Here is a 7,084-nt window from a genome sequence, read left to right on the forward strand (position 1 = left end):
AGAAGCTCATTCTTGTGTGTGGACAAAGCTTCTTCATCTTCTTCTCTTGTTTTTTGCCTTCTTGCTTGTGCTTGAGTGAGGGATTGGGGGAATGAGGGAGTGAGTGTGTGAGAGTGAGGGATCGTGGAGAAGAAGCTCCCCATCTTCTCTCTTCATCTTCTCTTCTTCTCTTCTCTTCTCTTTTCTCGTGCATCTATGGAGGATGGAGCTTGACGGAGAGGGCTTGAGGTTGCTTGAGCTTGCCACAAGGATCATGGAGCTACTGGAGTGCAAGAGAGAGGAGGGAACTCGATCGAGCATCAAGGTAAGCTCACTACAACTATAAGGTAGACACTGCGCGTCGGCTATGTGAGAGGTAGCCATGGCCGCTCGGCTTGAAACGCTTGATCAATAAGCGGTCCATAGGTCTCGAGGTAGAGCTCCGTAGCTCCCCTTCAATTAACTCAACCCTCCAACTATAAAAGTAAGGGAGGGGGTAGGGGGGGTTTTGAGGGGCAGAAGGGGGGGGGAGGGGTTTCAAGATTGAAGGGGGAGGGGGTATAAGGGAAGGGACGGGGTGGGTTTGGGGAAAAGAGGGGGGAGTGGCTTCAATACATTCCATAGCACTGGTAAGAATGCATTGTGTGACTTCTAATGCTATATGCAAAATAACTAGTTTTCTTGTATGTTTTGCAAGCAACATTGGTGGCTCTCATCTCTAGAAAGATGTTCAAGGGCTTATGTGCCTTTCATGTTTTGGTTGTATTGACCTTCTTTTTGTTTGCAGTAGTCATTCCAAATTGGTTGCAATTACATATATTGATGTAATTGTTTGATGTAGCTAGCAAATTAGTAAGTTCCATGGAATATCCTTTTTCAGCTCTTGTTGTGCTCATGTAACTTTATTACTCATAAGATGTGTGATTATGTTTCCATGTATTTTCACAGACACCTAGATTTAAAAGCATAGGTATTAGGAGTGGAAGATATCTAAGGATGGAAGCAATACACATCTTTTTTATGCCAACTTAGTGGTTTGAGAATCAAGATTACTAATTCGATGGGTTGGGTAGTGAGAGAAGATGGCCATATTTCTTAGTACAAGTAACTATTAAATCCTTGTAGAGATTCTCAAGTGTTAACCAACTTTCTAAAGTACATCCTCATGATGGTTATGGCTAGGTGAAATGATGGGGCAAGCTATTTTGTTAAATGGTGATCATGTTTTCATATATCCTTTCTTGTAGAACTACTTCTTTTACATCCCCTTAAAATAAATGAATAATTAAATGTGTTTACTAAATTAAAGTGTAAGTTTAACCCATGTGGTAGTCTATATAACAATGTGGTCCCCAAAATGGAGCTTGGAGTTATAAGGAATTTAGGGTTTTAACCATTATGAGCTTCTTTTAGCCCCCTTGACACACCAATAGAGACATATGCTTTCTAGTGTTGTTTCAAGCATTTGACTTTTGCACTTCCAAGAAGAACTCTCATCGCTTGGCATGAAGGATACACTTTAAAGTGACTCCACAAGTAGATGCCTAATCAACCATATGGATTGTCATCAACTAGTAGGATCATTGTCATTGACCATTACCATGTGTGGATATTGTAGACATCTTATCAGCAAATATTAAGCTCATTGTCTTCTTAGATCATACATGCATGGTAGGTGTGTTCAGCACCATCATGTGTGCATCTTAGAGATAGCATGCTAGTGAATGCTAGTTCCTCTTGGATTTGATGTTAGGTGCATGGTACTTGTGACAACTACCAATTGAGGGACACATTGAGGCCATTTGTTGCACCTTCACTTATATCGCTATAGCTAATTGTAAATTGAACGACAGATACACTAATGAGTGGATAGTGAATGACTTGTATTCTCTAGATTTCTCACATTATTAAAACTTCTTGTGTTGATAGACATTGCAAGAGGATTTGCAAGAGAAGATCACATAAGATATTAGTGTACCGAGGAGAGAGGATTGCAAGAGGGATAAATGAGATATAGAATATTGCAAGAGGAATATGCATTGTACAGCACCAAGTTTGTGGAATCTTTTTGGCCCCAATTTCTCATATTGTTAGGCCCTGTTAGTACTCAAAATATGTCACCCAGATCTAGGAAAAACTCTTAATATTGCAGAGAGAGAGAGAGAGAGAGAGAGAGAGAGAGAGAGAGAGAGAGAGAGAGAGAGAGAGAGAGAGAGAGAGAGAGAGAGCTCTTTTTAAACAGATGGCATCATGACCTTGCCTTCTCTGCCTCTCCATCTCTCCATCTGTGAATCCACACAAACGGACTAGCATAGTAGCCATGGCAGAGTAGAAAGAGCATGATTTCCTTAAGCAGTCAAAGGAGTTTCTCAATGGAAAGGCATTGGGAAAGGGTAAAGCACATGGCAAGCATGTCAACAACTTCTATTAAAACATTGGCCTAGGGTTCAAGTCCTCAAGAGAAGCCATTGAAGGTATGTACATTGACAAGAAGTGCCCATTTATTGGTGATGTATTGATCAGAGAGGTAGAATCTTGATACGAATTGTCAATTGCACTAAAATGACAAGAACAATCACCATTGGAAGAGACTACTTGCACTTGTTTAAAAAGCTTCAAAGGTATGAGAAGATACATTTGAACTTGGTTGCACATAGATCTCCTTACTTTCTCATAAAAGAGGGGGACGAGGACAATGAAGCCTCTATGTAAAATTATGAGGTTCAATGTGTTGAAAGTTATTCCCATGGGAGCTGTCAAGGGTGGTAATAAAGCATTTACTATTATCTAGTTTTTTGGCAAGGAAGTTCTAGATTCCAACTATAAGGATGGGTTTTGGGATTCTCTCTGTGTTCACTTTGGTAACCTTATTAGTTTTAGTCAAGTTCAAAATGAAATACGAGAGAGAGTCTAAAGCACATGCTCCACCCCTTGGAGCCACCGATAACATTTACATAGTCATGCTGGACCTCATCCCTTCATGCACATGCTTGGACTTCACCAAGAGCAACACTTGCAAGCATATTCTATTCGTCATGCTCCATATCTTGAAGCTCCTCTGCAATGATCGTTGTGCTCGGCAGAAAGCTCTCCTGCTCTTTGAGCTCTGGAGCCTCATCGACATGTTTTCCAAACCCCTTGCATTTATGCTTCACAAACTACTGAGCACAAGAGAGAATCCAAACAATGATTGTTAATGGGAGATCCATGGTTTAAAAAATAGCAACTTAAAGCAAGAGGACAGTAGCGTAAGGCTTGAATCCTATACCAATATCAATTGCTACACATGATCCTAAGTGGGTTGAAGCACAAAGTAGGACGGAGCAAAGGGTATTCCATTTCTCTATTTCTATCCAACTTACTATTTGCAATCATCTTATTGTCATTATCCTTCTCTTATGTTTGTTTCTGCTACTCTCGTCATTTGAATCACTTGATTCATATCTAGAATCTAATTCTAAACCACTCTCCTCTTCATCAATTTCATTGTTAGTCTCAAAATCCTCATTTGAATTTGAAGAATTCTCATTCTTTTGGATCTTAGGCTATCCAATTTCAAGTCTTCTTTCAACTCTTACATAGCCCTAACCAAGTTATCCAAAGTATCATAGGGCTGCAATTCAACATTAGTAATACATCCCTTGATCTTACTTTTGAAACCCTTAATAAAATAAGAAATCTACACTTCTTGAGATGGTCTATCAACTCTATAGTAAGATTGTTTAGTAAAATTTTAAATTTCTAAGCATAGTCTTCCATCAACATATTCATTTTATCCATATACTTAATTTTCTTAGGATATCCCTTGGAGTTTTGTCCTTCACGAAATCTTTCCAAAAAGGCATTATTGAGTCCATCATAAGTTTAGAAGCTAGCCAAACCATAGCAACTAAACCAATCCATTGCCTTGTCCTAAAGTGTGGTTACAAATTGTTAATTCTTAACCTAGTCTCTACACAGATGGCCAAATCCATCAGCTATCCATTTGTTCTCAAATTGAGAAACATGGTAGTCAAGGTCCTCCTTTTTTCCACTTGAAAATTTAGATGCTCGAACTTTGGGGTTTAGAGGTGGTTGTTGGGACATTGTTAGTCTAGTTCCAATACCTTAAGGATTGAATGCTAACTCTCTCTATGGAGGTGGTCCAAAGAGGGTAGTTCCCACCAATAGGACATCATGTATACTTCTCCTAACATCATCAAGAGGGGTTTGTATGTCCATCTATGGTTTAGGATTGGCCTCTCCTCCTAATGCACTTATGGATGGAACATCCTCTAGTGCTAGTCCATCCTCCGATACCATTTCTTCAACCTCCACTTCAATTTTTGCTTCAAATAAGAGATATTGAGTCTCTCTTCTTAAATACTCTCTCAATTCCCATGCTTGAGCTCTTGTAAGAATCAAATCCCTTTGATGAGGGTATTGACATGACATAAATGCTACCCATCCAAAGTGCCATATACATCATAACTGCCATTACAATCCCACACTTCCACCCCACTTCACAAGCTCTTCTTGCAAATTGCTCCCCTCCATGCATGATGCCTAAATCATGAGCATATTGCAACATGAAAAAAGTAGGATCACCAAAGTGTAATGGCTAACTTATCAAACATCCCATAGAAGAAAGATAGCAAAACATTTTCATAACTTGAATGTGCAAGAATATCTACATTTTTTACTACATATCTTCTAAATCACAAAGTTGCAAGAATTTCCAAAAAATTGACACTAGATTTCAAGACACAATGTCTACAGCCCAAAAAAGGTGATGTCTAGAATATTTTATAATGTGAGAACTTAGAAGGCATGAATCACATGAATTACAACTAGACAACCACCTTTTTGCTTAAGGTAAAGGGCTATTTTACATTGCACCATATACAAGCATAAATATGAAGGTTTTAATCATCAACATATGTATGGAGAGAGAGAGAGAGAGAGAGAGAGAGAGAGAGAGAGATACATGTATGTATATATGTATGTATGTATGTATGTATGTGGATATGTACATGGAATGTATACATGTAGAGAGAGAGATTGAGTGTCTTGAAAGCTCTTGATATTATCTTTATGGAGTGTTAGAGCTTCCTATCAGTACATCGTGTATACATTATCTCAAAAAATTTTATCTTATCCCCTAGCAGTGCATCCATCTTGAGATATGATTTTCTTTCAACAGTTGGTGTTCACAAGAGTTGTGTGTAAAGCACAAGTTTCATGGCTTTGTGTTGTACTCATGAGAGACACCATTGTGGTTCATAATTATAGCAATTTTTATCTTTTTAAAAATTATAATAAATCAATATTCATTTGCTTATAATAATTGTGCATCAATCATTTGCAAGGGTTGCGGATTATTGTGCATACATGGTCTAAGTAGACAAGCTTGAAATTTGTTAATTAACAAGGCTGGTTTATTTGCTTCAAATATTTAAAGTTAAAATTTAATGTATATAGAAATGAATGGTTTAGGATTGAAATATTTTAAATACTCTAATAGGATTACTTCAATTGACTTAAGCAATTAAAATGGTTTAGTATGTGGATGTTTTAGGTTATAAATATCAAAATATATTTAAGATTCGTTTTTTAATGAAAGGTGGAGTGGAACTAGAATCATGAGTGGAAGTGAGAGCTATGGATATTCAAGCAAAGAAGAGAGAGACTAGTATGTAAGAACTCCAACAATCATAATGTGTGATCTACTTCTCTTATTCTATTGCCACTAAAAGAATAGAGAATAAAGTGACAATGATGGATTCCCACCACCTACAATGTATAAGTGTGCATGTATGATGTACAAGTAAATGTAAGTAGCTAGACACATGCGGCCTTTAATCCCCAACAACCTCCTACTTAAATGTGAATGTGCCTGAGTATGGAGAAAACAAGAATAAGCGACAAAGCACAAAGTATACATAGAAGTACAACATGATGAGGAATATATGTCATCTCATTCTACATCCATAATCTTCCTAAGGAAGGCATAACGTTTCACTAGGAGACTTTTAATGAGCAAATCTATAGAATTCTCATCAATTGAGATCTTGATAAGCTCTATTTGCTTGACCTCAATCACATGTTTGATGAAGTGATATACACCTCAATGTGCTTGGCCTTCATATGAAAGGCTGGATTACGTGCCAATTGAAAGGCACTCATAGAGTCTAAATGCAATCTAGGAGTCATAGTTCTAATTACACTTTAGCCATCCCTAATAAGATAGCCTGCTATAGTTACTGATGTAGTGGCCTAAGATCCACCTGTTGTGCAGGATCATGATATTGAACAGAGACAACATGTCGTACAAGCCTCATAACCACTCATGAGATGCTCCACTAGAGCTTCACGTCCTCTTGATCATTATGAGCCTCTATGGATTATGTCATGGTGACAGATTTTGCTGAGCCACTTACCTACGAGGAGGCTATGCGTAGTGGTGATTCTCATTCTTAGAAGAGGGCCATGTAGTATGAGTTTGATTTGCTACAGAAAAAAGATATATGGGACTTGACTTCCTTGCCTAATGGAAAGTGTGCATTACCATATAAGTGGGTGTACAAATTGAAGAGTACCCCTAGTTGCTCTCTAAGCTAGCATATAAGGTTAGATTAGTTGCTTATGGTGAAGCAAGAAAAAGGAGTTGACTTTGATGAGATATTCTCCCTTGTGGTCAAGTTGACTACCCTACACTTGGTATCGGCCTTGGTTGCTCAGTTAGATTTAGATCCTTATCAGATGAATGTTAAGATGGCTTTTTTTACAAAGGGACATGCATGATGATATTTATATGTAGCATCCTAAGGGCTTTGTGAAAAAAGACAGGGAACACCTCTAGTGTGCAAATTGAAGAAGAGTCTTTATGGGCTTAAGTAGCCACCTAGGGAATGGTACCATAGTTTGATGCTTTCATGCAGTCACAAGGATATTCTTACAATGACATGGACTCGTGTCTATGCACGAAGAAGGTTTGTGTAGTAGTCTTATTATTGTGGTGCTTTATGTTGATGACATGCTTATTGTTGGGAGTTCTCATGCTGAGTTGGATGATTTAAAGGCTTAACTCAATAAGAGATTTAAGATGAAGGACATGAGGCAAGCC

The 7,084-nt window shown here is 38.1% G+C and overlaps 1 pseudogene; it reads left to right on the forward strand.

Moving 5' to 3' along the window:
• The first annotated feature begins 2,299 nt into the window (after positions 1-2,299).
• Positions 2,300-2,770, forward strand: LOC148021245 (small ribosomal subunit protein uS17 pseudogene; annotated as a pseudogene).
• Positions 2,771-7,084: the final 4,314 nt, after the last annotated feature.

The sequence above is a fragment of the Lygodium microphyllum genome, chromosome 18 (genome assembly GCF_053477565.2).
Source record: "Lygodium microphyllum isolate KBCC chromosome 18, Lygodium_microphyllum_v1.1.10, whole genome shotgun sequence".
In the NCBI taxonomy this organism is placed as follows: domain Eukaryota; kingdom Viridiplantae; phylum Streptophyta; class Polypodiopsida; order Schizaeales; family Lygodiaceae; genus Lygodium; species Lygodium microphyllum.